The 6,094-nt window shown below is 31.4% G+C and overlaps 1 pseudogene across 1 annotated transcript in view; it reads right to left on the reverse strand.

Annotated features, from left to right (window-relative positions):
• Positions 1 to 5,341: 5,341 nt before the first annotated feature.
• The window catches only part of LOC144978735 (dihydropyrimidinase-like), a 56,171-nt pseudogene continuing 55,418 nt past the window's right edge, over positions 5,342 to 6,094 (reverse strand). Inside the window, exon 15 of the transcript XR_013646580.1 lies at positions 5,342 to 6,094. This exon is cut by the window's right edge and continues 1,136 nt beyond it. The product of XR_013646580.1 is annotated as a dihydropyrimidinase-like (transcript).

The following is a 6,094-nucleotide window of genomic DNA, read 5'->3' on the forward strand; positions in this document are numbered from 1 at the left end:
ATGGGTATCTCTTTCATACATAGACAAAAAAAATATATTCTGCCAACTAGGTTATGAACTCAATTCATTTCATTTAATCTCAAGTTAAACTTTAAGTCTCTAATTTATGATTGTAAAAAGTTAATAAACAGAAATAAATATAGTTTCAAAAAGAACAAAAATACCAAACACAGAACATTCTGGGCCCAAAACGTTTCTTCAGCAAACAACGAAAAACAATAAACAATGAAAACAGAAATACATTCCTTAACTTTGTTGTTGATTTAAATGACCCTCGCTTCGTTTAAAAACTCTCAAACCTGGGACCTCGCAAAGGTGATTGGTGATCGTGATCGTTCTTGCGTGCTATAAGGCCCAGTGGATAAGTAAGTACGTACAGCAATGTTATTTGTGAAAGATCCCAAAAAGCACTCAATCCATGTGACAAATTTGAGGCCACTTTGAAAATCTCATCCAAAGAACAAGGGTACAAATCTTCTCCAAGAGGTAGGCACTCGATTGCTTGACAAAAAAAAAACAAAAAAAAGGATCTTGTTATCATGTTTCATTCCAGCATCTGGATGGGGTCAGCACTAAAACATTCACTTCTAGTGCAATGTCTAGAAATATTTTATCAGCTGTACTTACAAACCATCATATAACTACCAAGAAAGAAAAAAGGTTATTTGAGACCATATTCTATATATCTCTTTATTTTTAAGCAAAAAAAGTTGATTTAAATAAAAAATAAATCTAAATTAAACACTTTTGGTTGAAAGAGAAAAAAAACCCAAAACAAATTGTGCTCAAAGCACTATACAAGGAGTCCCAAGCCAAAATCAACACTTAACAAGTAGTATAGAACTTATTAGGCGATATTAGGATTTTTTTTTTCGACAGAGACAACGCTGTTAATAGCCAGGTATTTAGTTTACAACTGAGTACGGTGAGAGAATGTGAGTAAAGAACACTTTCCAAGAACTCAACTAACTATGCACCACTCAGATTGGGACTCGAACTCTGGGCCTTTGCCGCATAGAAGATGCTGCTTAGCCCGAAAATTACAGGGGAAAGAAAATTCTTCATTCCAATGGAGATCAAATGAAAATTTTTGAGATTGCAGTTGTAATCTTATAAATGTTATCTTATCAAATACACCAACCATATATAAAAACATACATTCATGTTTAAAAAAAAAACAAACCCAAAAAATAGTAATAAAAGTAAAAGCAAAGAAACAAAAAATATTGACAATTAATAGACGTACCGGCATGGAATTTAAAAAAATAAAAAATGAATACCTTAAAGACAAATATATAATACAATCGCAGTATCACGGATAAAAGCTTAAATGCATTCATTGATGACTATGATATAAACTTGGACTTTTGCAGTCATTTCAATTTCAGCTGATTAGATCAAAGACGCTTCCAAATTTTTTTTGATAGACTGAAGATTTAAAAAAATTCAGACTTAACAAGAAAAATAGAAATCCTTATTTTCCTAAGAAATCAATTTTTTTAAAATTGTGAAATAATAAAATCGCATTATTAACTACACCTTTCAATCAACAAGAGCAAAAATATGACAATGACTTAGGTACGACGAGTTACCCCTGACATCGCTGAATCCAAGGTCCAGTAGCTTTATCTTATTGGTCAAACTAACAAAGGTTATAAAGTGATGGTTTAAGGAGAAGTGCGAAGGTCTTACACATTACATACATGTGATGCGGCAACTCAGAGATGTACTTATTTGAAGGTCTGACGACCCAAATAGTTACGGGCTCATTGCTGTAAATACTCTCAAACCAACGCAAAATAATGTCCATTACAAAAAAAATGTCAAATCAAGTCCAAAATTGCGTTCGGTTATCAGACCTGCAAATGTATGTATATCGGGCAACACTAACAACAATAATAAGCGAAGTTAATTAAAAAACAAAAAACAAACAAACAAAATTGCAGCAGCAATAAAAAAAATAAAAATCTAATGAATCAATCAATAAATTCAATAATTGATGAGGCATTTTATGGATATCACAACGGTGAATGTTTCAAGTGACCTTTTGACCTTTGTATTGTGAATAGCACCATCAATAAATCTTGTGACAACAGTCCAACCTGTCTTGAAATTTAAAAACCATCACCAGCTTTAGTCAAATAATAACTAAAAAATTACAAGATCGACAACACCGTCACACTCCAGTATTCTAAAATATTCCATGAGCAGCTTCCCCCCAATTTTTCCATCAGAATACTTCCAGTAACAGTATGTCAAATGGGAAAATAAAAGTCAGAGCTTTTGTTTTTTTTTGTTTTTGTTTTTAAGGGTTTTACGGCGCTTGCAACACATTTAGGTCATATCAGCGCCAGTAAAAAGGAAGAAAATGGGATAGTAAAAAGTTCTAGAATTACAATTAAAGCATCCAAGAGAGAGTAAGACAAAGGGGAATTGGGAACAAATAGGGATCAGATGTAGATTCCAAGAGCATACTATCAATGTACTTAGTTTGAGATCACCAATAAGTCTCATCTGGACACAAGCACGGCCCCCACTAAGAGGAATACACTCAAATGCTTACATTATAAATTGTAGCAAATATAATAATACATAACAGAGAGATGATTTACAAGGAAAAAAATATCACCTCCCAAAACAATAACTATGCATTTGACTGTTTCTCTCCCAGCCAGGACTCCGACCAGGGCCAGGAAAAACAACAAGTAATCTCATTCCAAGACAAAGACAGAAAGCATGTTGGAAAATAGATATATGGGGATAGAAGACACGGTATGTACTTCCCTGCCCACTATGGGAGTCAGACCCCTTGAAAATCCCACGTAGCCCATAAGCATAATGTAAAAAAAAAACCAAAAACCCCCTTGAAAATCCAATGTTGTGTTTACACTTCTATTTTCAGGGATCAGAAAATGATAGGCTCTCATTTCTAGAAACTATAATTAATATATGAAGGACCTAAAAAAATGCTTTGCCATGTATTTCAAATACATATTTTTTGTATTTAAAGAGCAATTTAACCCAAAGCAACATTATCAAACTTACACCAAAACAAATCTTCTCTATTTTACTGTCATGCAATTCAGTTTTTACGTTATAATTTTTTAAATAGACGCAACAACCAAAACAAATCTTCTGTATTTTACTGTCATACAATTCAGTTTTTACATTATAATTTTTACACTAGTCTCAAACACTAAAACAAATCTTTTGTATTTTACTGTCATACAATTCAGTTATTACGTTATAATTTTTACACCAAAACAAATCTTCTGTTTTTATGTTTTTATGTTTTTAAGGGTTTTACTGCGCTTGCAACACATTTAGGTTATATCAGTCGCAAACACTAAAACAAATCTTCTGTATTTTACTGTCATACAATTCAGTTTTTACATTATAATTTTTACACTAGTCTCAAACACTAAAACAAATCTTCTGTATTTTACTGTCATACAATTCAGTTTTTACGTTATAATTTTTACACCAGTCTCAAACACTAAAACAAATCTATATTTTACTGTCATACAATTCAGTTTTTACGTTATAATTTTTACACCCGTCGGAAACACCAAAACAAATCTCTATTTTACTGTCATACAATTCAGTTTTTATGTTATAATTTTTACACCAGGCGCAAACACTTAAAACTAATCTACTGTATTTTACTGTCATACAATTCAGTTTTTATGTTATAATTTTTAAATGATTTCATCATTTTTTCCAAAGACAATCTGTCTGAAGAGATAAAAAATCTTTAACCTCTGAGTCTAGGAATTTTGTTTGAGACAGGTTTGACTGTATGTTGTGAATTATTATCATTATCATTAAATATGACCAAGGCAAAAATGGGAATACTGATCCAAGTAACCTACACAAAATAACATTGAGTTAAATCGTGGATAAATGAGAAAATAAAAGAGATCGTTTTAAATAATAAAGATGATGTCGTAACTATTGCAAATAATTATTTATATTCAAAACTATGGCAGTTTTCTGAACAAATGAAGATGGTAATTTTTAAAAAAATGAAAAACGGTCTCCTTGTAGTCAAAACATTCAAATGTTAAAACCATCCATACTTACAAAGGGGAGGGGGGGGGGGGGGGGAGGATATATATATATATATATATATATATATATATATATATATATATATATATATATATATATATATATATATAATAAGAGAGAGAGAGAGAGAGAGAGAGAGTGAGAGAGAGAGAGAGAGAGAGAGAGAGAGGGAGGAAGGGAGGGAGGGAGAGAGAGAGGGAGGGTGGGAGGGAGAGAGGGAGGGAAAGAGAGTCTACCAAGAATTAAGCAGTGCAGGGAACAAGCTCCAATGAGATTTATTCCTAATTCTCCAACGATAAATGACAACAGTGAGGAATAAGAATGACATTGAGATATATAACACATCTTGTTTTGGCCGACTGGAGAGGCAGACTGCATGGAACAGTCACGAGCTAAAATTGAAAACACATCTGTCAACATGCATGACTCGTATCAATGTGTGGAGGATGAAAATGGGGAAATGAGGTTATCAGAATTTGATAAATAAAACGTTTTTACATATTTTCACTTTTTTTTAAAATGTAAAACAAAACTCGCAATACTGAGATGTCATATCAGCGCCAGAAATGGATAATTGTATGACGGTTTTAAAAAGGAAACAAATTTTTTTTTAAAGTCCTTAAATATTGGGGGGAAAAAAATAATGAAATCTTAAATTGAGGAATAATTGTTAGAAACAAAATTATTTCGTTAGAAATCTTTATTTATCAAATTCAGAAAGGCCATAAATAATAATAAAAATCATAACGAAGTATAAAAATATTTTATATAAATGCAGAATGCATTGACTTCTACTTTATATGTCATTATACAAACTGATGTAGGATGTATACGATATGAAAACTGTATAAAACCATAAAACATATAACATAGAAAATTGTATTACACACTAGAGATGGATTTGCCTTTAACACAACAATAGAGAATGAAAGTGGAGTATGCATAACAGTAACATGTAATATAAAATCATTGGAATTTATATATAGACTATCATAGAATAATCCGTGCTGATGGTTTTCCTTGAATCCGCGGAAATCCATGATTTTGGAAGTCGGAGGAGGAATTTTCCTCTTTTAAATAAAAACCCCCCCCCCCCCCCCGAATCAAATGTATTAACAGGCAGAGACTTGATGTCGGATGGAACAAAGTTTCCCCACTCTCCAAAAGTTAGCTAGAGTATCAATGAAAATTTAATATCTCAATTGCTCTAAAAACGGGGGTTAGTGCACTAAAAATGGCGCTCAAAGGCTGTCATTAAAAATTTTTCTCCTTTTTTTTTTTTTTACATTTTGTTACCATCAGCACTGAATAATAATAATAATAATATAATAATAAGTATAATAAAGTCATAACCAAATTGTATGATGTCGCAGCTGAAAATGACAAAACATTTTAAAAGAGAATTTACATTGGACAAGCTTTAGATAAAGGACAAAAATAAAAAATAAATATTTTATATAACATGATGATGTATAGTAAAAGTCCCCCATATTCTATAGATTATCGTATCACTGTCAAGCCAACCAATTTTTTCAGTTCAAGTCTGCGTCGAGTCAAAGAAAACAAACATTCAGAATTGAAGAAAGGTCTTTTTGTATTAAATAAAAATCCCTTCGACACTTAATTTTCTTGAGTTCATTATGAATGAAAACAATCCATTTGATCACAAGAGAGTTAAAACAGTGTGTCTGAATTTCAGTCAATTTAATTCAAATAGTCATTTACTGTGTGCGCACAAATTCATTTTTACACATATAGAAATAATTTCCCTATATAAGCTTCTGTTAGCTTTCGAAAATATCTCAATTTTCTAAATTTACTTATATAACTATCATGTTTACTGTTGTTTTAATATAGTGTTCAAACACTGTAAATTGTAAAGTAGATATTGTGCAATAAGAATTTTGAGTAAAAAAATGCGAAATTACAAAGGATTCAAGTTAGATTGTATCTATTGTAATCAGATAGTGGCTCTTGCAACAATTTGAATTTCCATACATATTCTTGCTTACTTCCCCGTATA

Source organism: Berghia stephanieae, chromosome 8, assembly GCF_034508935.2.
Source record: "Berghia stephanieae isolate SIO BIC M18660-M18661 chromosome 8, UCSD_Bste_1.3, whole genome shotgun sequence".
Classification (NCBI taxonomy): Eukaryota; Metazoa; Mollusca; class Gastropoda; order Nudibranchia; family Aeolidiidae; genus Berghia; species Berghia stephanieae.